This window comes from Triturus cristatus, chromosome 10 (genome assembly GCF_964204655.1).
Source record: "Triturus cristatus chromosome 10, aTriCri1.1, whole genome shotgun sequence".
NCBI lineage: Eukaryota > Metazoa > Chordata > Amphibia > Caudata > Salamandridae > Triturus > Triturus cristatus.
Window position 1 is genome coordinate 755,200,152 of NC_140593.1, and position 14,553 is coordinate 755,214,704.

Below are 14,553 nucleotides of genomic sequence, written 5' to 3' on the forward strand. Positions count from 1 at the left end.
GTAATTAGAGCTACTTCTGTTCAGTGAAAGTGATCCAGAGCTACTAATATTATTAGTGTTGTAATAGTGACCACGAAAGATAAGACAGCTTCAGTGGCCACCTCATGTAAGATTACCAGCAGTGATCACGTCAGTGCATCATGCAGAGCTGCCATCACTAATGTAAAAAGGGTTTTTTCAATTTGAGATTCCTCTACATGGGTAAAACTGGATAGTAATAGTTGCAATGTCCCAGTTGCGAGGTTAATATTAGTAATATTGCATGATTTATTATTCAATACAAGCTTTAAATATATTTTAGAAATTCATTTTACCCGAAACGTCAGCTTAAAAACACACACATTTTCATTGCAAAGACATAACTTTCAATTTTGAGATACATATGTTAATTCAACCCCCAGAAAGTTTCTGTTTTAGTATGCTGTTGTGCTGGACACAGGGGAGCTACTTCCAGGCAGCTGGAGAGCTACCACTAGCTCACGAGCTACTCATTGGAGAAGCCTGCCATAGACAAACTTAGGCTGAAGCCACTAACTCCCCCTTCCCCACTTGTCACGTGTTGTCCCCCCTCCCCCCCCCCCCCCCCAAAAAAAAATAACAACTTCACGGAGCCTGACACGTGCTAATCAATGAAGAATTACTTTCATTCATTTAAAAACGGATAGAGTATTGGCTTTGTCGAAGCTTCTTTAAATTGCTTTGTTTACATTTCCCACACTGGTATCAAATTGTGTCGCGACAGGCTTTGAAAACGGAGTTGGAGATCGGTGGGTGGAGTTATGGAGGAGGTGTGGGGACAGGAGAGCAGGGCTCCGAGATGAGACGGGAGGAGGAGCCAGAGGGCTGTCCTTACTCCAGCACCACAGACAGTCAGGACGGCTCCAGGGTAGCACGTTCAGCGCTCGGTATCACAGACGCGACCCTCGGTGGAGAAAAGCGTGATAACTTCGCTGTCAGGCTGAGGTACCGGTGATATTTCTGTTTCCCTTTTGGTGAGGGTTATGTCGTTGTTTATGGTCCCACGTGCTTTGCAAAAATGCAGTGTCCACTCCGGGCAACAGCACGTCTGCATGATTGTTGAGGGATGGGTTAACTGTGCTTAACACCCCACACCACCCTTTCTCACTACAGTGTTCTCTAACTTTCAAGGGGATATTGAATTTCAAAGCTGTACCCGCCTTCCCAGAACTGTAAAATGTACGGTGAAGAAAAGTCAGGCAGGTTCCTTGCTCGTGTTGCGCCGGGGCACCGCTTACTTGGTTGCCCTTCTGAGCCAGGAAGCGAAGGGGACGCTGAGGGGATCTCTGGAAATTCCCGCGTTCGGCGCGCGAAGGGCAAGTAGACTGCCGACTTTGGTGGTGGAAACCAGGGTTCGAGCCTCGAGGTCGCGTCCACATCCCGTGATTCTGGGCAAATCACGTAATCTCCCCGTTCCTGAATGTGTAATGTAAATACGGTGCTCGTGTAAAGCGCTCCAATACCTTCGGGTCGAGTTCCGCTATATAAATCTGCAAAAAAAAGAAGCATGCTTGAGGTGCTTGGACGATACTAAGGTGGTGGGTAGTGTTGGTGCACATAGCAGGATCGAAGCACGGTACTGGCATGAGGTCTGGAAGGTTGTACAGTGCGAAGATGGGTGGATGTGATGGAACATGAGTTGCATTCGCTACAATCTTCGTTTGCATCAATATTTTCTTTAGGTCGACCCTGGCAGTGTGTGTTTTGAGAACTTGGGGAGAGGGGGCGTTATCTCCTATCGCATGTGACCCCGCCCTGGTTAATTTGTAAACCAAAGTTTCAGCGTATGGAAATTAGATGGCCACGTGTGTCTCTTGGGCTTCAGCGTCCAATTGGCAGAGAGGGTTGGGGAGATCCCCTGCCTTCAACTCACGTTTATCCTCAACACAAAGAAGTGCGTCTAAAGAGGCGACGAGTGTGTGCATGAGGCTTAGACGCCCAGTGTTGCATGCAGCGACCCAAGGCTTTTTAGCCAGCAGTATTTTCGCTTTTAAATATGTACGCCATGCGATGTTAAAAGCGAAACTACAAGTCCCAACATGCAAAGGTCTGTTGACTAACATGTCAGGACTGACGAAAGGTTTCGCGCATGGCCACCTTTTTGACCGTGTATTTCCTTTTGGGTCATTATATTCCCTCTTTTCTATAAAACTGATGCATTTAAGGAATAAAAGCTAAAAGAGGGTGGAGAAGTCTGAATCGTTGAATCCTGGCTTCAGACACATAAAAGCAAACTACCCGAGAGGCAAGAAAAGAAAATAAGGCAGGAAAGCTCTTACGGAAATGCTAAAATAAACATATTTCGCAAATATTTTCCCAGCACTTTTATACATACGCCACTCGAGAACTTTCTCTGTTTGCTTAATGACAACCGCACACTGAGCCATTTCTTCTTAACTCTGTAAAAATAACATTTTAACTTTTCTATGATTGAATTAAATAATATTTTGTCTAAAGAAATTATCCCTTTCCAAGTTCCGTCGCAGCCCTATTTTGGAGGAAAGATCTCTATTTAAAAAAACATGCGGGGGGGGGGGGCAGTGCGCCTCGAGTGAAGGAAACAGGAAATTCTCATGTGAGACTGGGCTGCTGAATATTTTTCAGAGTTCTTATGCAGCACGAAAACAGTTGAATCCTTCCGTGGCACTTCCAATGTCAGTCATCTGAATTAAATGTAAAGTTTAAAGGACAGTATAATTGATCATGCATAAAATGTACTGCTCTTTAGAATTTTATTACGCAAAGCAAGTACATTTGATCAGATATGTAAGAGTAACGTGTTTACGGAATTCATAACTTTTTGTTTGGGTGATGTATTTTCAGTAAACTGACAATTTATATTTTACTTTGGAGGACAGTGTGCGAACGTTCTATTTTTCTTTGGTGAAGGATTTTGTGCATTTTTAAAACGCTGATGCCGAACAAATTATGGTCGTTCTCGCCTTTAGTACCCTTTAAAGGAAAACATCGGCACAATTATCAAATCTGCGCCTTTTAAGATAATACATCTTCAGCTGTTGTGTTTTTACCGGCGCCGGATTGAATTTTTAGGTAAATTGACTTGAAGGAAAGGAATGTAACGCACTTATCCTGTTGAAAAAGACACAACACATTAAGGAACCGGTTGCTACCGATTTTGCGTTCATCACTCATCCTGCAGTATGTGAATATAAATGAATGTCACCATTGTATTTGTGCCCCCTCCTTTACTTAGAAGTTTCTTACATTTGAAATGCAGTGGGTGTGCCCTCGACCACCTAGGGTATTTTCTTTCTCAAGAAGTTGCCTCTTTCCTTTGTGCCGAAATGGGTGTGCGTTCGGAGGCCCATTAGCTGGGAAAATGGGAGAGCGCTTCCGCCGGTTTGTACTTAGCCTGAAATAGCCTTATCTCTGGGGCAAGCAAGATTGCATCATAGTCGGGGCTGGAATCCAAAGTAGGCTAGAAAAAAACTGCGTATGAACCCAAAACTCAGTGTAAACAAGTGATTGTAACAAGACCAAAACTGAAGGGAAAGAAACCCAGGGAAATTTGCCGTCCACCCAGATAGCACCCGGAGCAACCATTGGGAAAGTAATTGTCTGGCTTTGGCGGCCAGCCTTTTGGCTTTGTCGATGCCGGTTGTATTTTGTATCACTATTGTGGAGGAGGCTTCCATGACCGTGTGTGTGTATGTATGTGTGTGTGTGTGTGTGTGTGTGTGTATAATATATTTTTTCAGTCTCATAAAACTCACACTCCCATAGTAGTTTCTGGCACTGAGTGGATCTACTTTGTGAGCAGATCTGTCCTTTGTGAAAGAGAATGTCACTCACAAAGAAGTTATGCCCTTTGTGAAAGAGGATAATGTCACTCACGATGAATGAAGTTAGCCAGTGACTGGAGTGGCCTGACTCATTACCCCATGCTGAATGCTGTGGTGTACAGGCAAAAAATAAGACTGATATAATAGACTGAGGTATAAAAAGGACCTACTTGAAAGCCCCTATATATTGCATTGCGAATTACTTTGGCCTCGTCTGGTGAATCTCCGCAAAATTGTATATCTAGAGACACAGAGCCTCCTGGGTTCCAGACAGATCTCAAGGCGGGATCTGATTGATTGCCATCACCTCTACCAAGAAGTGGTTGCAGCCGTTTTAGGACTCAGGATTTTGTCCTCAGTCCTAAAGAAAGACATAAGTGGGTAGGGTAGCGATACCCTGCCCCCTAGGCCTGGTGGTCGGGTCCTGAGGGACTCAACCTGGGGCCAAACCGGATTATTTTGTTTACCATAAATTCGCAAATGATCCACAAATCTGTTGAAAATCCAAACCTGCCTGGGGCGGGCTAGGACCCGGGGCTCTTTATATTTTTGAGAGAAGGGGGAACGCATTGCTCCTCTCTGCTGCGCATTTTGGCCCCAGGAACATGTAAGAGAATATGAGAGACGGCCTGAAAATGCAAGCACTTGTATGAAGTGCTTGAACACAAAAACCAGTAACTCCAAAATGGGAGCTGAGGAAGTACACAAGTACTTAGTCATTGCTCCAGGGGAGGGCCAACAGTAGAAGAAGACATGCTGAAAAAAGCAAATGAGAGTGATAATGAAGCTAACCGATGTTAAGCCATGAAGGGTCTGTAAGTTCACTGATTGTGAGCAAAATGTCTCGAAGCCACAACTCAAGCTCTGTCTATACGAGACCTAAAAAGGATAGTTTTCAACGGAAAAAAGTTGATGCATCCAGGTTTGCTTCTGTGCCCTTCCCTATCGAAGGTACTAGGCCCACCTGAGAAAATTTGGTTACATTGTTATAGGGAGACATGTAGGGAAGCTGGGTGGTTGGCAATTCGTGGATCGCAACAGATTCCAGAACTATGGTTGGCAATTCGTGGATCGCAACAGATTCCAGAACTATCCATCACGAAATGTGAATGAAGGAATGCTCTTAGCCATTTACACAATCTTTCAAGTTTTGTAGGGCATTTTGGTAAATAGAGCGAAATCAATGCAAGTTACACCACCCTGGAAACTTCTGGGCATTCAGTTCTCAAAACAACATGAGGGGTTGTTAGTGAACTTTCAACATAAACCACCCCTCCTACAGGTTGGTCTTGGCATTTCCAGAAGTGCTAGCTTCAAATAACTAGTACTAACCATAGTATCGGAATATTGAAACCAAGCCTACTGAAGGTGAGCTATAAAGCTGTGACAAGGCACCAACCACTTTAAGGCCATTCACACCTCGTGTAACCACCACATACAAGACTTTCATACTGCCAACCACAGGCCCAATTAAATGCATCAGTGCACTCATACCAACATACTACCGCCATGCAAGGGTCCATCGCTTTCATAAATCACAGGGCGAAATCCCTAATCAAACCACTTCTCACCCAGTCATCAACAATCTTGCATACAAACACACCACAAGCAAACCTTTACATACACATGCCCAGAGATGTTGATGCCTCATCAACCTTCACAAATGGAAAAATTAGTTTGACTGCCTTTTTACTACCTATCAAGTATCCGCCTCCGTTGAATTTCTAAGCATTACCAAACGCGTTCCTAGTGAACACTTACTAACTGCTCTGATGAGAGCCACATGAGGCTCAGGAAGACATGTTTTTTATGTTCAATTAGCTCGCTCACTGTGCTTAATCCTACTCTTTCTAGTTTGTTGATGGAAGTTGGGGGGGGGGGGGTCCATGTGCGTTCAGAGACCCACATTCCTCGAACTGAGTGAGCACACTACCCTTTGGCACTAAGGTGAAGATGCTTGGAAAGACCGTCCTCTGTCCCCTAGAGAGCACTTCCAAAACTACGAAAGACGTTCATTTTTGACACAAGTTAGTGAGAACTTCACATATACCCTGTCCACTGTTTTGTGCAGTGCAATGACTGTAATGCACCTGTCATACGACAAACTGAACATTGTTCTGTTCTGATGGAGGATGAACATGGCAAGTGAGAAACAAAGAACCTATGCGTGTAGCATTTGGTGCATAGTTCTCTTCAGGGTGAGCGTGACACTGATGGGGTTGAGTACCTTGGTGAAAATGAAGTGACAGCATGTGTATCTCTACTACATTCACTATTTGTCTTCTACCTATGCGATATCCTTGTGAACACACCTAGCCTAAGTATTTCTTCCCATTTACTGTCTTGGTTTCCTTCATAGTCTTGTATAATCCCTTATATTTGCCAATTGAGCCTTTACTAGTGTCCTCCATCGCTAGCTGCCTTTAGCTCAGGGAAAGGTGCCTTTCATGCACCTTTAGCGCACTTGGGGCCTCATGTAGGTAAATAAATTTTACCGATTCTTAAATACCGAGCCGTACCGAATCGGTAAATTAGAATCGGCAAGTTATATGTAGGTAAAAATTCGGTAACAGTTACCGATTCGGTAACATTCGGTAATCACGAATCGGAATTCACCGAATCTGTAAATACCGAGGTGGTATTTACCGAATCGGAAAATACCGAGGTGGTATTTACCGAATCGGTAAATACCGAGGATACTACCACCTTCCCTTCACTAAAGCTAAAATTAGTACCATGCCAATAGAAGGTCTCTCAGGCTTGAATAGGGGACCCCATACCTCAAAGATCAGCTTAGTGAAATCACATCACAGGAGCATCAGGAGTCTTCTCGCAGGAAGGCTCGTCTTCGGTCTGAATAATAAACATGATGTCTGTGACATTAAAAGCACCAACTTTCAGGTGTTTGCAGCTGCGCGTGTGTCATGGCTAAATAGTGGGTCGATCAACCTAGAGTGGAAAACATGCATTGCGTAATATTCCAGACTGTTTGTCACACCATGTACAGACCAAGGTCGCTGCGCAGAGCTTGGGATGGGAACAACAGATTGCTCTCGTGTGAAGCAAGTCTCGAGTCAGCAGTTTATTTAAGAAATAACATGTAAACGTAGTGTCGTGTGCAAAGACAAAAAGATGGCTTGCAAACATTTAACGTGGTCATGCTAACTGAACAATGTATGTACGTATTCAGGGAGAACTCACTACACGGCCCCTTGATCGAAGCACCATTTAATAGGCAAGAAAAGAGAGAACGCAGAGTTCAGTTTAGTCAGCGCAGAACAAGGCGTAACCAATGCTGTGCCAAAGTCCGAAACTACATAAAATAGCATCATAGAATTCTATCAAAAAAAGCAAGTATATAAAAAAACTCAAAACGACCATCAGGAAGAGAAAAAAGATAAATAAAAGAAATAAATGTTGCGCCAGGGTGCTGTCCAGTAGCACAGGCGCAATGGACGACAGTCCAGTTAATCCATGAATGTATAGGCAGCATATGTGGCCACTGCTTCCAACAAAAAATCGTTTGCAGGGCCACTAAAAGTCTCAGCCATCCAATTAAGTAAAGAAAAGGAACATACGTGTTCTCCAACCATCGGAGCCTCTAGCACAATCAGAGGGCAACCGGAATGTTCCTCCAAATAGCTCATAGCCAAGAAGTCGTAGGCAGCAGTTGATATGTCCCAATTACCCAGGATACCATGCGCCGCACCACAGGCCATAATCCGGACACCAGAACAGGCCAACTCGTGAGACACTAAGGGCCTCATCAGTCGATCGAAATCCGGCACCGGAGACACCGTGTTGGTCAGGCACAAATCCAGAGGCCATTCAAAGGGACAATCCAGGCAGTGAAATACAGGTTGCACGCAGGTGAAGTAGGAATACCTGAAGGATAATCCATAAGCCAGGCTCAAAGTCGCCAATGGCAAAGTACCATAAAAGTCAAGCATCCTATCACGAAGAAGATGCAGACGGGACAGGTGCTCGTGTGGCACAGAAGGACCAGCCATTCCGGAGTAGAAAAAGGAAATGCAGCACACCTGCCACTAGCGCCAGAAGCAGCGGGACACCTCCAAAGATGCTCGAGAAAAGTGAATGAAAAAATGCCGGAATCACACCAAAAATAGTTTGGAAAGAGGTCACGAGACCCGAGCCCACAAGTTAAAAAAATGAGCCAGGCCGGTCGTGGCCGAGGCATTGGAAATAGTTTGGATCAAAGAGCCGAAATGTAGGGGGAGGTCAGTATTCAGAAGCGCCTGTACCTCAGTGCGCGTATTAGCAACGTGAAGGACAAATGTTTCACGAGAGGAAGTCAAAGGCACCTCTTTGTGGGACAATAGCGCTCTTCTTCTGCTCAACTTGTTGAACTCTGCTTTCAAGGTTGGAATCGAAGGCCAGATGGAAACATCCAGCCGCCCATGCGGGGGTGGAAAAGAACATTAATGCAGCAGACAACTTTCTGCGAGACAGTTAGGTTTCCCACTAACATCCCGCAGCAAGCTTCATTATTCAAAATTGAATAACTACCGTTTGCAAGCAGCGTGAAAGGAGGTGTAATCACAGGCACTGGGATACCTCGTAGGACGCACGCCAAATTCGAGGCTTGTACATTGCATGCGCCGTGTAATTGAATGTGCCTACATACCAAGGAATGGTCTGGTGTTGTGGTACATTCCTCGCCTGTCAAATAAATAGCATACGCCCACCTTTTGGTTCTGCCACCCACAGGACCCTTAACAAAATCATTCAAATCGGTATGCACATTGATGGAGTGGGTGCACTTCCTGTTCCTGTAGATGTGCTCTGTGTCAGCTGGTGGACAGATTGGGATGTGGGTACCATCAATACAGCCGATGACATGGGGGAACTGTGCCATGTGTTGAAAGTCTGTTTTTGTTTTCTGCAGTGCAGCCTGTGTGTTGGGGAAGCTGATGTAGTGGTGCATTCTCTGCATCATGGCATCCAGGAACTTCCTGAAGACACGTGACAGGCAACTCTGGGATACACCACCCACCGCAGCTATCACCACCTGCTACCTGCCGGATGCCAGCAGATGTAGGCTGCAGAGCACCTGCACATGTGGGGGTATGGCGTGCGCCCTTCTTATTGGCTGGTCCAGGAGTGGGTGCAGGTCCCTGAATTAGTCCATGATGGTTTCGGGGTGTAGCCTGTACCTCTCATGTATCTCTGCATCAGTCAGCTGGAATAGTGTGATGCGCTGTCTGTAGATGCGTTCCTCCCGTCGCCAAACCCTCAGTCCTGCTGGCTGGAGACGTAGGCGCCTTGCAATGACATACATAGCGGCCATGTTGTCCACGCTGTTGCATTTTGGGATTGCTAATATGCACTGTTGATGGTTACCACCTGCTTTCAATCCGTGTTAATTACCGACTCTTATTTACCGATTTTCTTGGATTTCTTAATTACCGAGTGCTCCTACATGTCATTTTGATTTTTACCACTTCATATTTACCACTTCATATTTACCGATTCGTTAAGTATGTATTCGGTAAATCTGATTCGGTATTTTAGAATTCGGTAAATATGATTCGGTATTTACCGCCTCATATTTACCGAAAGGTGTTTTTTGGACTCCTACATCTCACTTGTCTGAATACCGGTCGGTAACGGCATATTGACCGAAAATCGGCCGTTACCGACCGGTATTTGGCTACCTACATGAGGCCCTTACTGTGCTAAATTTAAACCCTTGGAGTTTGTGCATGCAAGTTGGAGTTGTCTGGGAATGCCTTCCGAAACCCACATTCCTCGAACTAAGTGAGCATATTTACCTTTGAAACTATGGCAAACATGCCTGTGAAGACTGCCTAAGTTTCCTAAAAAGCGCTTCAAAAATTGCCTAAGACTTTAGGTTTTGCCACACAGGGTACTCTGTAACAACATAGTCCACTGTTATATGCAGTGTGTAGGCTGTAATGCAAAACAAATCACCTACCACATTCTAAGGGCGGCTAAAGGGATTGAGCAGGCCATAATCAAGTCCATGATTTCCTTAAGTAGAGGAAACGTTTTGTGAGGCTGTCTGCCTTGTGAAGTAGTGGCCCATGGAAGGTATGTGTCCATGTACATCCAAACCCCTCAGACTAGAGGGACAGGGTTGCATGAACAAAACTACTAAATGCTTCCCTTAGTGACCTATAAAAACACGGCATCCTTGACACCCCACAATCATTCAACCTTTTCTCAATTGTATACTTCAGCACATGTTCACAGATGTGACAAAATTGAATACCACACTATATATATATAATATAGTTTTAATCCTACGCGATAGTTAAAAACCAAAAAAACTTTAAAATCACATAGAAGAGAAAAACAGCATTTTAGGCTGTACTAATGGCAGGTGTGTGCTATGGAATTGATGTAACTTAGCTTGACATAGGAAAAGTATTTTTTGCTTTGCTTGTAATTTTGACTTTATTTGACAAAAGGTTACCATGAAAATATGTAAACCACTTGAACTTCAGTTTGTAAATGTTCATACAGATTAAGTGGGTGAGGAGGAGGTCTTCTCTACCTTAAGAAGAACACTGGGTGGAATGACTAAGTCTGGTATACAAATAGATGCCCGTGACTACTGTCTGCTTAAAAAAAAATAATTTAGTGTTTGTTCTGTGGTTGGAAACAAATGTGGGATCACACTGCTTCACCTCCCAGCAGGTTCTCCCCTAAGCATTATGGTGAATGCAGTTCGCCAAGCGTGTGTACTTGCAAAAAAGTTATTTCTAGTATTTCACCAGGTTAGTGCAGATTGGTGCTGGCCATCTCTATACACGTGTGTCTGGATTATTATCCGTCATCAGTAGAGATTAGGCATTTCAAATATTTGGGGTTGCTGAGCAGGCTGCCAAAGTATTCTCGGGTCACAGTACCTCTCAATGCGCACAGGGGCCTCTCCACAAGCTCGTCAGCTCAAATGGCTCGAGGGAGCCTTTTAAACAGGAAACAAATGTGGGATCACACTGCTTCACCTCCCAGCAGGATCGCCCCATAGCATTATGGTGAATGCAGTCCGCCAAGCGTGTGTACTTGCACTAGTCTAGAGATCGGCACTATCTGCGCCAACTCTGGCGAAACACTCGTAAATACTTTAGCAAAGCAAGCAACTTGAGCCTGCATTTACCATAATGCCAGGGGCGAACCTTGCTGGGAGGTTAAGCGGTGTGCTCCCACCCCCTGTTCCTGTTTTTGTTCTGTGGTTGGTTGGATTTTAATATCAGTGTTTTGTAAAATACCAGCTTATGGTGAAATTTACTTCATAGTTGTGATACTGTGGAAAGAATGGTCAAGACTAAGAAGCAGTCTCCACTTCCGAAGTGAGCTGGGGGTCCCAGGTTGGTTAGTTTAGGATTCTTGTGGTAAATCATCGATGGTCTTCGTCAGAAACCGATCCCTACACCGTTGATCCTTTTGCTATAAGCTGGTCTGAAAGGGCCGCCTATGTGGGACACAACAGGCACTAAGGATGCCGTTGCGAGGAATTAGTATATCCAAGCTTAATATTAGTGTGCCGCTGAAAAGGAGTATGCCCTTGTTGTAGGATTCAAGTGCCTCCACACTTCCACCAAACCTGCCTCACTCAACCACTGAAGACCCGTTGTAGCGTATGTCCCGGTCGGTCCCGTATCGGCCCGCCCTTTGTATTGAGCGTTCGTGAAGTGATTCAGATGCCAAATTGAAGTCTCCCCCGATCAGGATTTTAGCATCAAGGGAAGTTAGGACATCCCCAGGCGGCTGGCGTATGAAAGATTCTTGGTTATCGCTAGGGGCAAAAAAGTATGTCACTGTAAAGCAGCGCTTGTAGAGAGAGGAGCGTAGGGAAAGTAAGCGGCCCGCGATTTCAGACTGTTTGAGTTACTTATCCCTGGAAGTATGTAGACAGAAGAATCACAACCCCATCCGCCTTTCCTTGACCGAAAGAGAAGTATTGACGATCAAACCTCTTTGATTTCAGGCCACCCTTATCTTTTCGAAGGAGATGAGTCTCTTGCAATAAACATATATTGCACTGGAAGGTTTTCAATTGAGACAACAAAGCCAATCGTTTGGCTGGGGCGTTCAAGCCTCTAACATTAAGACTCAAAATCTTAACCATATCTGTGAGGAACAGAAAGAGCCCAGGATATCTGCCCCCGGATCATCCCACCCCGTGATTCCCATGTGTGTCATGATTGAGTATGGCAGAGCAAGAAAATTATAGTATTGAGAATACTGCGAGCATCCATAACCACAAAAATAAATAATGCAAAAATATGAACTACACCAACAGGTGAAGAAACCGGGTCTGGAGTAGAGGGTCCGCGTTGCTGGCGATCCTTCCAGATAGTAGCATGGAAACGTAGGTGCACGGGAGCCCTGCCACCTGAAGAGAGAAGTGTGACTTCCAGGCATCTTTAGGTGGGGGAGAGGGGGTGGTCAGCCAACAAGCACTGCACGCCGGAGTCAAACAGGTCTCCTCACAGGGGGTCAGTCCGATGGCAGAACTGGCTAAACACCAGTGTGGCCCTCCCAGAGCGACCATGGAACGGGGGGTTCTTCCAATTCCTCACTTCACCGCTGAGTCTGGCAACGCTCCCCTGTTTGTAAGCTGAGTCAGCAAGGCAGACCGCTCTCTGAGACTCACCTTCGCTGATGGTCCGCTAGTTTTATTCCTGTTCCGAGGTCTGGATCTGCAGACAGATGAGGGCTGCGAAGATGAGGGGAGCAGCTGCTGCGACTGTGAGTTTGACCCCTCTAGGGCTAGGCCCAGGATTGGCTCCACCCCGACCATGTCCAGACCACATGTGTTTTTTTTCTCCCCTAGCAAAAGTGAGGCGGAATGGGTGCCCCCACTTACAACAAATCCCTTTCTCCCATAGGAAAAATGTAGCTCGTTTCAGGGCCCTGTGTCGTTGCAGCGTAATAAAGGAGATTTCTGGGTAGAGACAGATTTTGGTTCCCTCAGAAGAGATATGGGTTCGGTCCCGTACTGCCGAAATAATCGACTCCCTTTGGCGGTAACTATGAAGACATGTTAGAATGTCCTGCGAGGTCCCAGGTTGCCCAGACAGCCAGCCATCCAGCCCGCCCGGTGCGCGTGGTCAAGGATCACTTCCTTGTCTGCAAAGCCAGGTACGATCTAACGAAAGATTATGTAATCCTCCAGCTAACCTGCATCTCCCTGCAACAGAACCCCTTTAATACGGATGTTAGATCTGTGGGATCTGTTTTTCAAGTCCTCCAGGTAGTAATCGAGATCTGCGTTCCGGTCCTGGAGCTTGAGAATCTGGCTGAGGCATAATTTCAGCTCCACCTTTCCTGCGTCAGCCCTCTGTTCCAACATGTCTACTCGCTTTCCCAGGTTGTACATGTCCTTGCAGATTTGGTTAACTTCACCGGGCACCTCTTGGTGCAGATTCGCGATATCGACTCTTAGTGTGTGGAAGAGGGATGCCATGAAGCCTCTGGTAACTGAGTCCTCCTCTCCCATGCTGGTAGCTTGTGAGGATTCTGAGGGGGACCGTGAAAGTGGGCTGGAGTCTTTTGCGTGTTCTGCTTTCTTGGCAGGAGTCTTTGAGAGCAACTCCCCAATAAAAGGGTCTCATTTGTTGTGCAGCACTGTGCAGTCATGGCCGCAGCATCATGAGAAGCGCAGAGAAAGAAAGGCAAGGGTAGTGAATCCCCAGGATCGCAGTCATGCCCCCTCAGTTCAAACTCTCTAGCAATAAACAGCACTCTCATTTGTCCAGGGGCTAGGCCCCACACATGCAGAGAAGCATGGTCCAGAGTCCAGGAAAACAAGGAAGAAACAGGCCTTTATGTGAAGATCAACAAGCAGCGTGTAGGGGAGTAGGTTCTCTGCCTGGGGGGCTCCACCTAGGCTGACCCGGTCCTCTGGCCCAGGCAAGGGCAATACACCCAACAGGCGCACCGAGCAATAGAGGCCTCTGCCCCAAACTTCTATGATGGACGCGCACCTCCGTCTACGGCCCATAGGACCGTGGGTCGTGCCTGGCAAAAAAAGGTGCGTTCTCTGCGGTCATCGGGTACGGGCCAGGCATATGGTCGTCACAGCCTCCATGCAATGCAGGCGTTCCTACTGCTGCTGAGATATCCGGCCACTTTAGGGTGGATCTCACCCGACTCCTACCTCTGTCGCCGGGCTTCTATATTCGCTATCCCGGGCACCGCTTACCTTTTCAAAACGGCTCCCGAGCCCCTTGGGTGTCCACAGCGCTCCTCCACCTCCTCACTCCAGGATGGTCCAGCGATCCGCTGTGCTCTGGTGAGCAGGTCAATGAAGTACAGGGCTTCCCCTGGGTCGGAAGTTCAAGTCGACATCTCAGCAGCGGCTCGTAGGCTTCGCGTTCTTCCTTCCCTTCACGCCTGCAGTGGCTGCTCTGGGACTGCCTATACCTTCTCTTTGCAAATCCGTTCCGATATCCCATCTCTTAGATACTGCATGATTTCCCTTCACAAGGTTCCGCCTGCAGCTTAGTGATTGCGGCAAGCTTCACGGTGATGCTCTTACACATGCCATGAATAGGGTGTTCATTTTTTAATTTGAGTTTATTGGGCCCAGCCCTCTCTGCACGACCAACGATAACATACAGAAAAGCCCCATCAACAAGTGATTTTTTTGGTCAATAGTAGTCCAGAACTGACTACTGGCTTTCAGTAAGGAAAGGTTTTATGAAATGTGCATCATGTAAAGCATGGAATCAGTAAAACC

At 46.2% G+C, this 14,553-nt stretch overlaps 1 protein-coding gene across 2 annotated transcripts in view; it reads left to right on the forward strand.

The window, feature by feature from the left end:
• Positions 1-719: 719 nt before the first annotated feature.
• Positions 720-14,553, forward strand: part of CARHSP1 (calcium regulated heat stable protein 1) — a 158,738-nt gene continuing 144,904 nt past the window's right edge. The window contains exon 1 of one of the 2 annotated variants that reach the window (XM_085628271.1): positions 720-963. The gene's annotated coding sequence lies outside the window, so the exon portion shown is untranslated. Of the gene's footprint in view, positions 993-14,553 lie in introns of both variants that reach the window. The other variant, XM_085628272.1, reaches the window with a different exon arrangement.